This window comes from Balaenoptera borealis (genome assembly GCF_965194805.1).
Source record: "Balaenoptera borealis genome assembly, chromosome: 8".
In the NCBI taxonomy this organism is placed as follows: domain Eukaryota; kingdom Metazoa; phylum Chordata; class Mammalia; order Artiodactyla; family Balaenopteridae; genus Balaenoptera; species Balaenoptera borealis.
In genome coordinates, this window is record NC_138865.1 from 22685137 (window position 1) to 22704181 (window position 19045).

General features: G+C 40.6%; 1 protein-coding gene and 1 pseudogene across 2 annotated transcripts in view; one reads left to right on the forward strand and one right to left on the reverse strand.

Moving 5' to 3' along the window:
- Positions 1 to 19045, forward strand: part of LOC309633727 (uncharacterized protein) — a 1009062-nt gene that overhangs the window by 463300 nt on the left and 526717 nt on the right. The window lies entirely within an intron of this gene.
- LOC309633734 (synaptosomal-associated protein 23 pseudogene) lies at positions 5909 to 7439 on the reverse strand (annotated as a pseudogene). The gene has a single exon. The product of its transcript is annotated as a synaptosomal-associated protein 23 pseudogene (transcript).

The window sequence follows — 19045 nt, forward strand, 5'->3', positions numbered from 1 at the left end:
CTCCCAACTTCCATCAGAAGTGCACACGTACTTTGTTCATGGATCAAACACTGTTGATACCACTTTCATGGACATAGGAAGGTTTACACCAACCTTCATCTTCAGGGATTTCCATGCAGAGGCTGCATTGATAAGGAATGCATATTATCAAGGAACACTTGGCTCTGGACAAGATGGTAACAGCCATGTCATGAGATAAAAGGACAGACTCTGAATTTGGAAGCAGGTCAGAGTGTTATATGACACTGGTGGCTGCATTTTGATATGTGTATGTACTTGGCTGGATAAAATGTTGAAAGAGAGGGGAAGAATTTGGCCCACAAGTTGCCTATATACTCCTGACCATAAATAAGTTCTTATAACTTAGTTTGTATCAGAAAGCAACCTCCACAACATTAACATTGGTCACGGTCAGGTAGCATAACAAAAAGATGAAATCATGATATTGGAAACATTAAAAAAAAAAACGTGGAGCTGCTTATTTCATGAAATGTTGGGAAATTACAAGTTTTTTAAAAATGGCTTTATTGAGGCTACAAGTGTTATGTTAGACCTCATAATGAGGTCTGCTATGAGGTGAATATTTTTTAAAACTGACAAATTTAAGGAGAACCCGGCAGGAAGGGTGGGGAGTCTGCTTTAGTGAGGGGTCCAGTCACACCAGCACCGCGTAACAGAGAAAAGCAGCGCACAGCCATTCTGTACTCCACAGAGAGACCAAGAGAGGGAGAAATAGAGTATACACATCAACGAAAATGCAACAAATTGGTAGAATAAACCGGAGTCTGGAAAGTAGTAGTAAATATGGTGTGAAAATATGAATGAAACTTACTGTTAAGATTCCTGGGAAAATCACAGAAACCCCTCAGGGGGCCTTAAGCTCTGATGTGTAAAACAGCAACTATATGCTCAAAGTACCAGAACAAATTGGGAACTTATCACTTCAGAAGTCAATCAGATCAAAAGGAAAATTCAACACTGGGAGCATAATGAGACAGAAATTCTAATTTACTTGACAGAAAAGGAGGATCACTTTAAATCACCATGTGGATACCAGGATTTTAAAATGGGCCAAACAGGCTAGAGAAGAACATTTCAGTAGGAGAAAAATGCCCTAATACACTAGCTTATCTATCTTATATAAGCAAGCTCTGGAAACTTTTTAAAAATAATAATTTTCTTGAAGTATAACTAACCATAATGGGTTGAATAGTGTCCCCTCAAAATTCATGTCCTCCCAGAACCTCAGAATGTGACGTATTTGGCATTGGGGTATTTGCAGATGTAATTAAGGTAAGGATTATGGTGAGATCCCATTAGATGAGAGTGGTCTCTAAATCAAATGAGATTGTCCTTATAAGAAACAGAAAAGAACACACACAGAGACGCAAAGGAGAACACCATGTGGAGATGGAGGCAGAGATTTGAGTGGTCAATCCAGGAAAATGCCAAGGATTGCCAGCAACCACCAGAAACTAGGGGAAAGGTATGGAACAGATAGTCCCTCAGAGCCTCCAGAAGGAACTAACCTTGCCCAAACCTTGATTTTTTGACTTCTGGCCTTCCAAAACTGTAGAGAGAAAACAATTCTGTTGTTGTAAGCCACCAAGTTTGTGAAAATTTGTTTTGGCAGCCCCTAGGAAACTAATACAGATTCTGGTACTGGGAACTAAGGTGCCATAGTAACAGATACCTAAAAATGTGGAAGTGGCTTTGGATTTAGGTAATGAGTAAAGGCTAGGAGAATTTAGAGGTTGGTGATTGGAAAATCCTAGATCATCTTGATGAGAAAGTAGAAATATGATGTTAAAGGTGATTCTGGTGAGAGCTCAGAGAGAAGTCAAAAGCATTGTAAGGAAAGCGTCTCATCATGAACATCCTATTGTTCATGAACAGAATCTTGATATAAATGTAAATATGATTATAATTATAAATATAAATCTCTCTGGTGAGACTTTAAAAGGAAATGAGGAACATATTATTGGAAATTGGAGAAAAGGTAATTTTTGTTATAAAGAGGCAGAAAACTTGGCTGAATTGTGTTCCTTCATTCTGGGTGGAAAATAGAACTTACACGCAATAAACTCGGATATGGAGCTGAAGAGATTTCCAAGCAAAGCTCCTTCCTGCTGATAGTAAAATGCCCGAGGAAAGAGAGAAATTGAACAAGGAACTACTAGGCAAAAAGGAACCAGCCCTTGATTATTTGGAAGGTTTCAAGCCAATCCAGATTACAGAGTATGAAGAAACGAGGAAATTCATTTTTGGGGGAAGTGTGCTGGGGAGAGAGGGCCAAGGTGTGGCTGGAAAACGTGTTGCAGAAGAGATTATGTAGGTGACTCCTGGGTCCACTCAACCATCTCAGCAGAAGCCCGGAATAGAGATGGGCTTATACGGGGAGATTCAGTGAAGAACTCTTTTGCCTAATGGAGTAGACCCCCTTGACACACACCAAAGACCAATGTGGTTTTTGAGAATGTTACATCAGCAGAAACACTGCCAGCTTGGACTGAAGGGAACAGAGACAGGAAGAAATGAAGGGAGGCTGTTAAACTCCTGAGATTTTACAAACAGGTTGTGGGACTGATAGAACTACTTGGCTACAAACATGGGTTGACCTTCAGGAAAAAGGATGAACAGTTCCAAAGGCAGAGTGTGGACATGGAAGTAGAGCCCAGAGACACAGGCTTAGGGCCAGGGGCCAACAAGGCCACCACCATTGGCCCAAAGGACAGGGCATCAAGCCACAGAGAATCTTCTTTGAAACCTAATGGGATTTGTCCTGCTGGGCTTAGAGTTGCTTGGTGACCCCTTTCCATTCCTAGATGAAAACGAGAATGTCTATTCTGTACCTGTACCACCACTCTATTCTGGAAGAGAAAGTGTTACCAAGTCTAAGACCATACTGCTCGCTGCACGACAGGCCAGTAATCAAGAGACGAGTTGTAGGGGCAAGGAATAACGACTTTATTTGGAAAACCAGCAGACCGAGAAGATGGTGGGCTTATGCCCCAAAGAACCATCTTGCCTGAGTTAGAATTCAGGCTCCTTTTATACTAAAAGGGGAGGGAGTAAAGTCAAACACTTCCTAGTTCCCATCAGCCTCTGGAGGGGATGTGTTAATATTTTCCTCCCTGCAGTCATTCACAGGTGGGCCTGATCAGGATGTTTCCTGTGAGCTAAACAAAGGTATTTTAGCTTAATACTCATTACCTGGAAAGCAGGGTTCCAGAGATGGGCCATTATGTATAATTTAAGCTTATAGGCAACACCCCTTTAGTGATTAACTTGTAATAGAATACAAAAGATTCTTCCATATTACAAAAGGTTGTTTTCTAGTTTCATAGGTCCACAGGTGGGGAGACAGTTTTTCCGGGCATGGACCATACTACCCAGAGTCTCACCCATGCCTGATTTAGATGATGAGATTTGGGACCTTTTATGTTGATGATATTTAGGTGAGCGTTTGAGCTTAGAGTTGATGCTGGGATGGGTTAAGGTTTTGGGGGATATTAGAATGGGGTGAATGTACTGGGCACATGAGAGGGATGTGAATGTTTACTATCATGTAGGAGCCATTACTCTTTATTGCTCTTTTATTCAGAGTTTTACTAAATTTTTTTGTTTATTTTTCATGTGAACTTTCGAATTGGCTTGACTAAAGCACCTCACCACTCACCAAAACAAAAATGAAAGCCAAAACTGTTGTTATTTTAATTGGGATCACATTACATGTATACATTAATTTAGGAATAACTAATATCTTAATGATACTAGGTCTACTTAAAACCTATTGTTTAAGACATATTTACCTGGCTAATTTATTATTGATTCCCTCTTCCCTTCTATCCATATTTCTTTTTTTTTTTTATTTATGGATCTTTGCTTTATTCAGTTTGTCAAATAAGAGCTGACAAAATGATTGCTTTCCACCCCCCAAAAAGTAGTCACAGAAGCACATCACTTATTTGAAAAAACAGTTTCCTTAGCTACAAAATTTAATTGTAGGGATCAAACAGTGGTTATTGGTCAAACCAATCGACATCAATAGCTTTGAAGTGTGCAGAAGCTAGTTTTTAAATAAAGGTGACAAATACCAATCAAATTCTTATAACACTGTTCAAGGTCTAAACAAATGTGATTCTGGAAGTTGAATACAAAAGGCTAAGAGAATGAGAGTGCAGTCATCAATAAGTAAACAAAGACATAATTTTCTAAATCATTTTTAGTTAAACAGAATACATTCTAGTTTTAAAAAAAGTTTAAAGCTACATAAAACTCAGAGTAATCTAACCATTTTCTACCTGAGATCAAAACAAGTTTCTTTTTTCCTATCTAAACATAATTCTTGGCATTGAGGTAAATCTGAATTCATGTGATATACTTTGTCAAACTTTTCAAAAAATTTTAAGCCCTGCTTAGAGAGAAATTCTCATATTATATATACATATTGACATATTTTTTCTTCAAAGACTAATGACACATTTATGAGGTTAATAGGCCTGTAATGGGACCATGATACTATTTTTTTAAATTAATTAATTTATTTTGGCTGCATTGGGTCTTCATTGCTACGTGTGGGCTTTCTCTAGTTGTGGCCAGCGGGGGCTACTCTTCATCGCGCTGTGCCGGCTTCTCACTGCGGTGGCTTCTCTTGTTGCAGAGCACGGGCTCTAGGTGCGTGGGTTTCAGTAGTTGTGGTGCGTGGGCTCAGTAGCTGTGGCTCACGGGCTCTAGAGTACAGGCCCAGTAGTTGTGGCTCACGGGCTTAGTTGCTCCATGGCATGTGGGATCTTCCTGGACCAGGGCTAGAACCTGTGTCCTCTGCACTGGCAGGTGGATTCTTAACCACTGTGCCACCAGGGAAGTCCAAATGATAGTACTAATAATATGAAAATAAAAAGCCGTTCATTTATACCATGTATTCCTATATGGTGCAAAATGAAATGGGATCATAGAATTTATGTACATAAATGAATCACGAAGAGTTCAGAAATTAAGCTCACTTTGAGAAAACTCATTCTATTCTTTTTTGAAGCAGAGGTTGTGAAATTGTGATGTATAACAAAAATGTTGTGTATACAGACTCCAAAACCAAGCATTGGCCTAAGTTGGCAATAAGTGCAACTTAAATAGAAATTAAACCCAACTAGATCTTCACTGTGGTTATGCAACTTCTGGCTTTAGGGTCTGCACGTTTTACTGAGGTAACAACCTCTTATCTCTTGCCTCTCCTCCTTGTGCCTGCCCCCAGTGCCCCCAGCTTCCTTTTACGTGGCTGTCTTTGGCAATGCTTGCAAATTTTGAAAGCAGAAGAACCTGCTAAGTAAATGGAGAGAATGAAAAATAACACTATATGTGATGTATGAAAACCAACCTAAGAGTATGGACTGAGAAAGAAAATACTAGAAGGAAAACTAAGCAGCAGTCTACCCTCAAGGGAAAAAGAGAAAATAAAAGAATAGGGGGGCTGTTACTCCTAGATCTTCTTCCACATCATCTCCCAATTAGAAGAGTGTGGAAACAAAATTTCAAACTCTGGAAAGGTAATGACTTTGAAGGAGGAGCTAGGGAAATGAATAAATGATAAAGAAGTACAGGGCTTCCCTGGTAGCGCAGTGGTTGAGAATCTGCCTGCCAGTACAGGGGGACACGGGTTCGAGCCCTGGTCTGGGAGGATCCCGCGTGCCGCGGAGCAACTGGGCCCGTGAGCCACAACTACTGAGCCTGCGCGTCTGGAGCCTGTGCTCCGCAACAAGAGAGGCCTCGATGGTGAGAGGCCTGCGCACCGCGATGAAGAGTGGCCCCCGCTTGCCACAACTAGGGAAAGCCCTCGCGCAGAAACTAAGACCCAACACAGCCATAAATAAATAAATAAAATTTTTTTAAAAAAAGGACAGCAGTAGCTTTAGCTGTCAGTGAGTTTCTTTGCTGTGGCATTGGCATTGTCAATACGATCTTTGTTGGTGTTAGCCTTTTCTGTGATCCGTTCTATTTGTCGATTTTGAGCCTCAATCTCATTGCCCATGTCCAGGGCCATGTTTTTTAGATTTCCTAGGATACTTCCCACTTGATTCAGGTTCTCTTCCATTTCATCTTCCCTGGCATCATTTGTTATACTATTACATGGGCATATACAAAGGCCACAGCACTAGTTTAGTTCTGTTAAAGTCTTCTCTGCTTCTCTCATGTCTTTGTTTATTTGGTCCATGCCTTCTTCTGTGTGTTTTAGTTGTTCCCCTTGTTCATCCAGCATAGTGATAGTCTTGATTCCTGTATCCTGAGACTCAATGTCTAAACCCAGGATTCTCCTCGTACTTTCCGGAGACTCATCAGTAACCTGGTTAGCCCTCAGCTGAATTTCTTCTGCTGACAGATTATCCATGATGAATTAAAACTCTTGATAGGTGCAGAAACTGAAATGTAGATACTCAAGCAGTTCTGGCCACTCCCTTCTGGCCGCAGCAGCTTGGACACCTGCAGGCCGAACTCCCACCCATATTTCTTGAAATCCTTCTCCTTTTTATGCCTAGTCTGTTCATTTATTATCTCAGTTCTAGATATTCTAAAGGATACAAAGTAGAATCATATTCTGCTCTCAAGCTGTCTATAATTTCATAATGAAGATAAGGTATCTGCATTTATAATTCAAATCTGAGAGAGAAAATAGTAAGTATCCCACAAAACAGAAAACCTTCTTTAGAATCTAAACAGCCTATAACGAAAAGCAAAGATCTCCACTCCCCTTTCCTATTTATTGGACTGTTTATTAGAGTAGTGCACCAGTGGGCAGTGGAAAGTGGATGTGTATGAACTTTGGAATAGGCAGACCTGAATTAATTGCCTAGGGGTAAGGGCTAGGTAAGGAAACTTGAGTCAAATTTTGGAACCAGTTCTCTTGCTTTCCTAATGGACATCCCCATATCTTCTTTTTAGAGCTGTTGAGGGATGAAAAGAAATACACTTTGTAGCATATCTATTATATAATGCATGCCCTTTAAATCATACTGTCTCCTCTGGTACACTTCTCATCTAAATTCAATGAGCCCACTGCAATGGACACAGCCCATCAAGGAAAAATATTTCATTTAAAGGTACCCTGAGAACTGTATATCTGTGTGTTGTTTGTATATCCTTCTTTAAAGCTATAAAAAAAACACTTGAAATTTCAAAGCATTAAGTATCATGACTAAAAATAAAGTAAATAGAACAAAAAAGACTTATGTTCTATCAAATACAAGTTTTCTTCATGTAGGTTTTGTACATTGCTTTAAACATTCGTCATACTTTTGATTTTTTTGCTATTGTTCTTGTTATGAAAATGAAGTGATTTCTTCCATGTATCTTCTCAATTGTTGTTGATTACAAATGTATCTTTTTATAGTGCAAGTCTGTCTAGAATAGAATTCTTTAGCACAGGCAAAAGTGACACAAGTATAAATGCAGATTTTCTTCTGCAACTCAGCCTAAGTTAGTGTGGACTGTTAATCCATAGCTTCTTATCAGAAGTGCACTAAGGGAGTATATGTCTAGGATATAATTATACTGCAGATCTGTTGATGCTTGTAAAACTATTGATCTCCCTTCATTCATTTTATTTTATCTTCTTAAATTTGAACCAGCTTTTAGATTTATCGATCTTTGGTAATGTTTCCTTCATTTCTTTTTCATTTACTTCTGATCTGATCTTTATGATTTCTTTCCTTTGGCTAAGTTTGGTTTTTTTTGTTTTTTGTTGTTCTTCTTTCTCTAGTTGCTTTACGTGTAAGGTTAAATTCTTAATTTGAGATATTTCTTGTTTCTTGAGGTGAGATTGAATTGCTTATAAGCGTCCCTCTTAGAACTGCTTTTACTGTGCCCTGTACATTTTCAGTTTTCGTGTTTTTATTGTCATTTGTTTTTATGTATTTTTAAAATTTCCTCTTTGGTTTCTTCAGTGATCTCGTGGTTATTTAGCAGTGCACTGTTTAACCTCCATATATTTGTGGTTTTTTTACGGTTTTTTTCCCTGTAAATGATTTCTAATCTCATAGTGTTGCGGTTGGAACAGATGCTTCATATGATTTCAGTTTTCTTAAATTTTCCAAGGCTTGATTTGTGACCCAAGATGTGATATAAGCTGGAGAATGTTCCATGTGCACTTGAGAAGAAAGCGTATTCTGCCACTTTCGGGTGGAATGTCCTATAACTATCAATTAAATGTCTGTTCTATTGTGTCATTTAAAGTTTATGATTCCTTATTTATTTTCTGTTTGGATGATCTGTCCATTGGTTTATGTGGGGTGTTAAAGTCCTCTACTATTATTGTGTTACTGTCGATTTCCCCTTTTATGGTTGTTAACAGTGGCCTTACTTATTGAGGTGCTCCTGTGTTGGGTGCATAAATATTTATCATTGTTAAATCTTCTTCTTGGATTGATCCCTTGATCATTATGTAGTGTCCTTCCTTATCTCTTGTAACAGTCTTTATTTTAAAGCCTATTTTATCTGCTATGAGTATTGCTACTCCAGCTTTCTTGTGTTTTCCACTTGCATGGAATATCTTTTTCCATCCCTCGCATTCAGTCTGTATGTGTCCCTAAGTCTGAAGTGGGTCTCTCGTAGACAGCATATATATGGGTCTCGATTCTGTATCCATTCAGCCCGTCTTTGTTTTTTGGTAGGGCATTTAATCCATTTACATTTAAGGTAATTGTCAATATGTATGTTCCTATTACCATTTTCTTAATCATTTTAGGTTTGTTTCTGTGGGTCTTTTTCTTCTCTTATGTTTCCCGCCTAGCGAAGTTTCTTTAGCATTTGTTTTAAAGCTGGTTTGGTGGTGCTGAATTCTCTTAGCTTTTGCTTGTCTGTAAAACTTTTGATTTCTCCAGCGAATCTGAATGAGATCCTTGCTGGGTAGAGTAATCTTGGTTGTAGGTTTTTCTCTTTCATCACTTTAAGTATGTCCTGCCACTCCTTTCTGGCCTGCGGAGTTTCTGCTGAAAAATCAGCTGATAACCTTATGGGGATTCCCTTATAAGTGTTTCTTTGCCTTTCCCTTGCTGCTTTTAATATTTTTTCTTTGAATTTAATTTATTGTTAGTTTGATGAATATGTGTCTTGGTGTGTTTCTCCTAGGGTTTATCCTGTATGGGACTGTCTTCGCTTCCTGGACTTGGGTGGCTATTTCGTTTCCCACGTTAGGGAAGTTTTCAACTATAATCTCTTCAAATATTTTTTCGACCCTTTCTTTTTCTCTTCTTCTTCTGGGACCCCTAAAATGCGAATGTTGGTGTGTTCAGTGTTGTCCCAGAGGTCTCTGAGATTGTCTTGTGTTCTTTTTGTTCTTTTCTCTTTATTCTGCTCCTTGGCAGTTATTTCCACCATCCTGTCTTTCAGCTGACTTATTCGTTATTTTTCTTCATTTATTCTATTACTGATTTCTTCTAGTATATTTTTCATTTCAGTTATTGTGTTGTTTATCTCTGTTTGTTTGTTCTTTAGTTGTTTTAGGTCTTTGCTAAACATTTCTTGTATTTTCTTGATCCGTGCCTCCATTATATTTCCAATGTTCTGAATCATCTTTACTATCATTACTCTGAATTATTTTTCAGGTAGGTTGCCTATTTACTCTTCATTTATTTGTTCTTGTTGGTTTTTACCTTGTTTCTTCAACTGTAAGATATTTTTTTTGTCGTTTCATTTTTTTTGTTTTTTGATGCGTGGGATTGTTTTCCTGTCTTATGGGTTGTTTGGCCTGAGGCCTCCAGCACTGGAGTTTGTAGGCTGTTGGGTAGAGCTAGGTCTTGATACCGAGATGAGGACCTCTGGGAGACCTCACTCTGATGAATATTCTCTGTGGTCTGAGGTTCTCTGTTCATCCTGTGGTTCAGACTCAGATCTCCGACCACAGGAGCTCGCCTGACCCCAGGTTCAAGAACCAAGATCCTGCAAGCCGTGCGGGGTGGCCATGAAAAATAAAAACAAAAAAGGAGCACAACAATAAGAAAGAGTAAAAAATAAGATTAGAAAACAAACAGATATGTTAGAAAAAAATAAAAATAAAGATGAAACAACAACCAGGAGGTAAAACAGAACCACAGTAGCAATAAATGGAAAAAAAAAAACCCCGTAAAAGGCCTTGGCTATGGGGGGGTGGACCTTAGGCAGGGGCGGTGTTTAGGCAGCAGGCGGGGTTTAGGCTAGGTCCCATGTGGCCAGAAAAGGCCCTGGGGGTGGGGGTTGGGGCTTAGACTCAGGGAGGCTGGAGGCCCCCAGAGTTCCCCTGGCCTAGGAGGGCAGAGGACCAGGCCCGGGACCCCAGGAGGTTCCCTGGGCCTGAGTGGGTGGGGGAAATGCTAGGCGTGTTCCCCCAATCCTCTGATCCCAGAGGGTCCCTCCTCATTCGCCCCTCCTCTGCTTCCCTGCCTCCCTCCCTCTCACGCCCCTAGGACCCACGCGGCCAGAGGGGGCCCCAGAGGGCATAGGGAGAGGGTGAGGGAAACACCAGCTATGCTTCCCCTGATCCTCCGGTTCCTGAGTGAACCCGCCCCATCAGCCTCTCTTCCTCTTCCTTCCTCCTCCCTTCCTCCTCCCTTCCTCCTACACCCCTAGGACCCACGTGGCAGAGGGGGCCCCGGAGTGCAGAGGACCTTACCCAGGAGCCCTGGAGGCTTCCTGGGGCACAAGTGGGTGGGGGGAACGCTAGGCACATTCTCCCCTGAGCCTCCAATCCCAGAGGTTTCACCCCACCGTCCACCTCTCCTTCTCTTCCCCCCCTCCTCCCATCTTCCTACCTCCCTTGGAACAACGTGGCCAGAGAGGGCTCCGGAGGATGGAGGACCAGACCCGGGAGCCCAGCAGGCTTCCTGGGTCCTAAGTGGGCAGGAGAAATGCTAGGCACATTCTCCCCTGATCCTCTGGTCTCGGTGGTTCCCCTCCCTGTCCGCCTCTCCTCTTCTTCCCCCCTCCTCCCGTCCTCCTATGCCCCTAGGACCAATGTGGCCAGAGGGGCCCCTGGAGGGCGGAGAACCCGGCCTGGAAGCCCAGCAGGCTCACTGGGGCCCGAGTGGGCAGGAGAAACATTAGGTGCATTCTCCCCTGATCCTCCGGTCCCGGAGGGCCCCTCCCTGTCTGCCTCTCCTCTTCTTCCCCCCCGTCACTCCTACGCCCCTAGGACCAGTGCAGCTGGAGGGAATCCTGGAGGGCAGAGGCCCTGGCCCGGGAGCCCAGCAGGTCCCTGGGGCCCGAGTGGGTAGTGGAAACGCTAGGCACATTCTCCAGTCCCGGGGGGGGTCCCTCCAGGCGTGGGAACCCCTACCTTCCCCATACCACCCCTCAGGGACGCCAATTCCATCCGGCCTCCACTTCTCCCCCCTCACTCCCCTCACCACATCCCACTCAGTTGCTCAGGGGTTCCTCCAGTACCCCTGAGTGTCAAGGTCCCCCAAAAGCATCTGGTAGGTGCCCTAGTTGTGGGGAGATGTGAACTCCACGTCCTCTCACTCTGCCATCTTCACTTCGCCTCAGCTGAAAAATGATTTAACTTAACACATTATATACTGTGGGTTTTTTGCAGAAACTAACACCTGTGGCTGGCAATTTGTTATGTAAATGAATATTGAAACACTGGCATTTGAGTAAATATCAACAGCTTGTTTTGCATTTAATGTAGTTATTGGAAACTTTGTACATGTCTTACTAGAGCATTCTTTTATTTCGTTAGAGTGTGATAGGCAGTATAGCAGGCACCTCTGTGCATGGAAACAGAATATCTATTACAAATATACTGTGTTTCACTGAGCTTTCCCCTGGAAGAGCAGACTCTACACTTTCTGGAGGCAGGTTTTTTTTTTTTTTTTTTTTTTTTTTTTTAGTCCCATGGTATTATTTCTTCTAGAATATGTTCTTTTATTTTACCTTATATTCGTATAAGTGTGTCTTCATGGGGGGCTTTTTTAGAAATTTTCTAAATAATATGATGTGTTTCTGAATACGAGTAAATCAATCTGAGGAGAAAAGTGAAGGACCTAGAGGATAGTCGTGGAGACCAGGATTAGTCTTAGGCATGCTGAGAAAGTAAGGAACATTTAAGTGTCTCTTCCTACTGTGTCCCTCTCTTCTCCTTGGTGAGTGCTATAGACTGAATGTTTGTGTTCCTCCCTCCCCAAATTCATACGTTGAAACCTAGTCCCCAATGTGATGATATTTGGACGTAAGTGCTTTCAGAGATGATTTAATCTTGAGGATGGAGCCCTCATGAATGGGATTACCAGCACACTTTGGTGATATTGTGGGTTTGGTTCCAGACCACTGCAATAAAGAGAATATCACAACAAAGCAAGCCACACAATTTTTTTGCTTTCCCAGTGCATGTAAAAGTTATGTTTACACTATACTGTAGTCTATTAAGTGTGCATTATGTCTAAAAAATGTACATACCTTAATTTAAAATACTTTATTGCTAAAAAATGGTAACCAGCATCTGAACTTTCAGCCAGTCACAATCTTTTTGCTGGTGGAGGGGTTTGCATGCATGGATGGCTGCTGACTGATCAGGGTGGTGGTTGCTGAAGGTTGGTGTGGTCGTGACAATTTCCTGAAATTAAGACAACAATGAAGTTTGCTACGTCGATTCACTCTTCCTTTCATCAACATTTTCTCTGTGGCATGCAATGCTGTTTGATTGTATTTCACCCACAGTAGGACTTCTTTCAAAATTGGAGTCAGTCCTCTCAAACCTTGCCACTGTTTTATCAACTAAGTTTATGTAATATCCGAAATCCTTTCTTGCCATTTCAACAATCTTTGCAGTGTCTTTACCAGGAGTAGATTCCATCTCAATAAACCACTTTCTTTGCTCATTCAAGAAACAACTCCTCATCTATTAAATTTTTATCAAGGAGTTGCAGCAATTCAGTCACATTTTCAGGCTCCAGTTCTAATTCTGGTTCTCTTGCTACGTCCACCACATCTGCAGTTACTTCTTTCAATGAAGTCTTGAACCCCTCAAATCATCCATGAGGGTTGGAATCAACTTCTTCCAAAATCCTGTGTATGTTGATATTTTGGCCTCTTCTTATGGATCATGGATGTCTTTAATGGCATCTGGAATGGTGAATCCTTTCCAGAAGGTTTTCAATTGATTTTACTCAGATCCATCAGAGGAATCACTATCTATGGAAGCCATAGCCTTACAAAATACCTTTCTTAAATAATAAGACTTGAAAGTCAACATTACTCCTTGACCCATGGCTGCAGAATGGATGTTGTGTTAGCAAGCATGAAAACATCATTAATTTCACTGTACATCTCCATCAGAATTTTTGGGTGATCAGGTGCATTGTCAATAAGCATTCATATTTTGAAAGGAATTTTTTTTTCTGGGAAGTAGGTCTCCACAGTGGACTTATATTCAGTAAACCATATTTTTATACAGATGTGCTGTCATCCAGGCTTTGTTGGTCCATTTAAAGAGCTCAGGCAGAGTCCATTTCGTGTAATTCTTAAGGGCCCTAGGATTTTTGGAATGGTAAATGAGCATTGGCTTCAACTTAAAGTCACCAGCTGCATTAACCCCTAACAAGAGAGTCAGTCTGTCCTTTGATGCTTTGAAACCAGGCATTGACTTCTCCCTATATCTATGAAAGTCCTAGATGGCATCTTCTTGCTTGCAATAGAAGAGCATTTCATCTACATTAAAACTTGTTGTGTAGTGGAGCCACCTTCATTAATCATCTTAGCTAGATCTTCTGGATAACTTGCTATAGCTTCCACATCAGCACTTGCTGCTTCCTCTTGCACTTTTATGTTATAAAGAAGGCTTCTTTCCTTAAACTTTATTTGCCAACTTCTGCTAGGCTTAATTTTTTCCTGCAGTTCCCTTACCTTTTTCACCCTTCATAGAAGTGAAGAGAGTTAGGGCCATCCTCTGGATTAGGCTTTGGCTTAAGGCAGTGTTGTGGCTGGCCTGATCTTCTATCCAGACCACTACGTATTCATTCAGCCAGTCTGTGTCTTTTTGTAAAATTTACTTATTTTTATTTTATTTTTTAAAATTTATTTTTGGCTGTGTTGGGTCTTTGTGGCTGCATGTGGGCCCTCTCTAGTTGTGGTGAGCTGGGGCTACTCTTCATTGCAGTACATGGGCTTCTCATTGTGGTGGCTTCTCTTGTTGCAGAGCACAGGCTCTAGGCGCGTGGGCTTCAGCAGTTGTGGCACATGGGCTCAGTAGTTGTGGGTCACGGGCTCTAGAGCGCAGGCTCAGTAGTTGTGGTGCACGGGCTTAGTTGCTCCACAGCATGTGGGATCTTCCCGTACCAGGGCTTGAACCCACGTCCCCTGCATTGGCAGGTGGATTCTTAACCACTGCGCTACCAGGGAAGACCCAGTCTGTGTCTTTGGGTTGGAGTGTTTAATCCATTCACGTTTAAGGTAATTATTGATATATATGTTCCTATTACCATTTTCTTCATTGTTTTAGGTTTGTTTTTGCAGGTTTTTTTCTTTTCTTGTGTTTCCCACTTAGAGAAGTTCCTTTAGCATTTGTTGTAGAGCCTCGTTTGGTGGTGCTGAATTCTCTTAGCTTTTGCTTGTCTGTAAAGCTTTTGATTTCTTTGTCGAATCTGAATGAGATCCTTGCTGGGTAGGGTATTCTGGGCTGTAGGTTCTTCCCTTTCACCACTTTAAATATATTGTGCCACTCCCTTCTGGCTTGCAGAGTCTCTGCTGAGAAATCAGCTGTTAACCTTATGGGAGTTCCCTTGTATGTTACTTGTCATTTTTCCCTTGTTGCTTTTAGTAATTTTTCTTTGTCTTTATTTTTTGTCAGTTTGATTACTGTGTGTCTCGGTGTATTTCTCCTTGGCTTTATCCTGCCTGGGACTCTCTGCACTTCCTGGACTTGGGTGGCTATTTCCTCTCCCATGTTAGGGAATTTTTTGACTATGATCTCTTCAAGTATTTTCTCAGGTTCTTTCTCTCTCTCTTCTCCTTCTGGGACCCCTATCATGCGAATGTTGGTGTGTTTAATGTTGTCGCAGAGGTCTCTTAGGATGTCTTCATTTCTTTTCATTCTTTTTTCTTTATTCTCTTCTGCAGCAGTGAATTCCACCATTCTGTCTTCCAGGTCACTCCTCCGTTCTTCTGCCTCAGTTATTCTGCTATTGATTCCTTCTAGTGTATTTTCCATTTCAGTTATTGTATTGTTCATCTCTATTTGTTCTTTAATTCTTCTAGATCTTTGTTAAACATTTCTTGCATCTTCTCAATCTTTGCCTGCATTCGTTTTTTGAGGTCCTGGATCATCTTCACTATCAATATTCTGCATTCTTTTTCTGGAAGATTGCCTATCTCCCCTTCATTTAGTTGTTTTTCTGGGGTTTTATCTTGTTCCTTCATCTGGGACATAGTCCTCTGTCTTTTCATTTTGTCTATTTTTCTGTGATTGTGGTTTTCATTCCACAGGCTGCAGGATTGTAGTTCTTCTTGGTTCTGCTGTCTGCCCTCTGGTGGATGAGGATCTCATTTTAACTGTGTTTTATCTTATTTGGAGCTGGTGATCTTCTTGGATGTGTAAGTTAATAATTTTCAGCAAATTTGGGATGTTTTCAGCCATTTAAAATTTAGTTTTTCTGTTCCTTTCTCTCTTTCCTCTTTTCTGGTACTCCTATCACATATATTTTGGTATATTTGATACCAAATGTCCACATTTCTCTGAGGCTCGGATATTTTTCTTCATTCTATTTTTTTCTGTTTTTCAAATTGTATAATCTCTATCCATTTATGTGTCTTCAAGACTGTTGAGTGTTCCTTCTCTCAGTTCAAATCTACTGGTGAGTCCTTCCAATGAATTTTTATTTTTATTAATATTTATACTACTTTTCAATACCAAAATTTCCATTTTTTAAAAAATAATTTCTGCCTCTTTATTGGTATCTCTGATGAAACTGTGTCTTCATATCAGGCTTTACTTCTTTAAGCATGATTTACTTTAGTTGTTGATATATTTTTCAATGGTTGTTTTGAAGTCTTTGTCTGTTAAATCTGGTCCTTCTCAAAGTCAGTTTCTGTTGCTTGCTTTTTTGCCTGAGGATGTGTCAAACATTCCTCTTCCTTTGCACTTCTCATATGGTTGTTTCTGTTGTTGTTGAAAGCTGAACATTTTGGGTAATGTATTATCGCAACTCTGGATACTGATTCCCCTCCCTGCTCTCCTGGCTTGTTGTTATTTGCTTTTTTATTTGTTTTGTGACTTGGCTAAGATTATTTTTGTGAAGTCTATTTCTTCCACAGTGTGAAGCAGTGTGAAACCTCAGAGGGTCCATGAATGGGTTCATGGAGCTTCTCACATTGTCAACCTGGAAATGGACTTTATGTGTTTTGTCTACTACTAAGATTTTTCTTGTGTTTATCTTGAATAATTAAAAAAATTGGAAATAGCAGCGTTTAGTATTCTGATTTTCTCTTTTCTTATCCTAAACGTGTTCCTTTTTAAAAATAGCATTTTTTTTTTTTTTTTAAGATCATGATTTTAATGGCTGCTCTGCCATTTTACTCTGTTGGTACAACCAATTCTCTAGGGAGGCCCTTAACCATTCTTGCTGTTACAGTTTTCTGTCTTCTTTGCTCTGTGATCCTATGCTCTGTTAGCAGAGTTGTCATTCTAAAGCAAAGATATGATCTTTACCAGGGTTCTGTTGTATATAAGCAAGGCTACTGGCTATGGTGACATATGGCTCAAGCTACTCACTTCCAAGGTGCTGGTCCTGAGTGCAAGGTGCAGTTCCACAGCCTTATCTTGGTGCTTAAGACCTTCACATACTACCCCAGCAACTTCTTTAGCCTTTCTCACTAATGAATCCTTCATTTTCTACCTGTATGGACACTTGCCCTCCCTTGCGCTACCCCAAATATTCTTGCCTCTGTGCTGTGGTTTTGCATTATGTTACCATAAATTCTTATCTCCCTTGTGTTACTGTTAGAGAATTACTGCTACAGACATTTTCCTGGGGCTTCCAGCCAAAAACTCTTCTTTCTCTCCTATACTGTAGTAGGTCTTTGTGATGAGTCTTTTCTAGGGAGCTTTATGCTCAGTCAAAATTATCACTTTAGATGACTGTAGTCATTTAGTAATTACTTTAGGTGTCTGGTCATTCTCTCCTATTTCCTTCCTCCTTTTTATTTGTTAAAGACCTCCTCTGTACCTAGCACCTCGCTTTGGAAGTGCTGGCATACCTTTTACACCATTAGAATAACAGTGTAGAGAAATGGACCTACATTAATTTTCTTCCTAGGGCAATCATTGTGGTTTTTCAAGCATAACATCCTTGTTTTTCATTAATTAAAACACATGGAATGTTTTATTCTTCATAAAAGACCTTGGTTGTTACTGGCAATTATTTAATTTTTTCAAAAATAAAAACAATGTGGGGGTGGTATGGGGTATCAAGCAGCGAGTGTCCCCTTCAAAGAACAGCAAGGAGCAGGACACCGTGAGACCTGACTGTTTTGGGTGTAGATGTGGCAGCTTCTTTTTATGAAATCTAAAAACAGTTTTATCCTGTAGACAAAAGGAGAAAAAAACTTTAGAGACACAGATATTAACAGGTAACTCTGTATTCATTAAATAACTATGCATAGGATTGTGACCCAGTAGCTTACAGATCAAAATTTGAGTCAGGCTACAAGCCTGCCTCCTTCAGGATCACCTCATAGGCTATTTTTCAAGTATGCTTCTGATGTTGGTGGAGAGGGCAGGCGTATCAAGAAGAAGGAACTAATTAAATACTTTGTTACTGCCATGTTTAGTGAAATTGAGATAAATTCTCGCCAGGAACATTTTTCTTTATCAACTTGACCTTAAACGACTTTTTCTCTGACTCTACCCAGGACATCTTAAAAGCCTATGCCATTTTCTCCCTACAAAATATGCCTAACAGGATCCCCAAATAGTACAGACTATCAAGACAGAGATGTCTTCTGTTTGCTCTTTGGGTGGAAGGTTTTTAAGCACTACAAACTTTGCTAACAATCTGATGCCCAATGCCTTAGGTAAAGGCACTTAAGCGTAAAGAAGGTAACTCACTGTAAAGATGCCCAGAGATGACATATTAATCTGCTTGGGCTGCTTTAACAAAACACTACCGACTGGGTAGCTTAAAGAATAGATATTTATTTCTCATAATTCTGGAGGCTTAAAATCTAGCATCAAGGTGCTGGCAGATTCAGTTCCTGGTGAGGACCCTCTTCCTGGCTTGCAGGTGGCCACCTTCCTGCTGTGTCCTTACACAGTGGAGAGAGAGTGCGCAAGCTCTATCTCTTCTTATAAGGACACTAATCCCATCATGGGGGCCCCACCCTTATGACCTGATCTAAACTTAATTTCCTCCTAAAGGCCTGCCACCAAATAGCATTACTTGCGGACTTCAACATATGAATTTGGGGAGTACATAAACATTCAGTACATAACAGGTGATCGCCCCCACATTTATCATTGGATTTTAAGATAATCATAGAGCCCACATCCCCAGCTAATGTAGGATGTGTGCACCTGTACACTGGGAGAGGGTTAACAACTCCTCTCTGAGAATCAGAGTTCAATAGTCCTGAGAGAAAACTTGGCAGGCAGGAAACTCTCTCTCTTTCCGTCTCTCTTTCCTCTCAGGCCTCTTTTGGGATATAATCAACATACCCTGCAATTAATCCATTTCAAGTGTACAATTCAACAGAGGAGTCCCTTTGTAAGTGTTGCGGGAAGGCTATTCTTAAATGAAACAAAAATGTGATAAAAGAGAATGTTTGGGGATCTTTCTCACATAAAGAGAATTGATTAGTGACAATGACACCACCAGCTCAAAAACAGGAACACTGATGCTGTGAACTAAGACACCTAGGTTATTTTGTGAGAAATGCTTCATAGGTAATTCTGAATGAATGTTGGCTGTTGTTCTTTGTTGGTTTAAATATAGGTCTTGGCCACTTGTATGCTTATATTGTTTTGGATGTTTTCTTGTATTCAGTTCAATTCAAAATGGGGTTATTTGCGATTGAACAAAATGGGGGA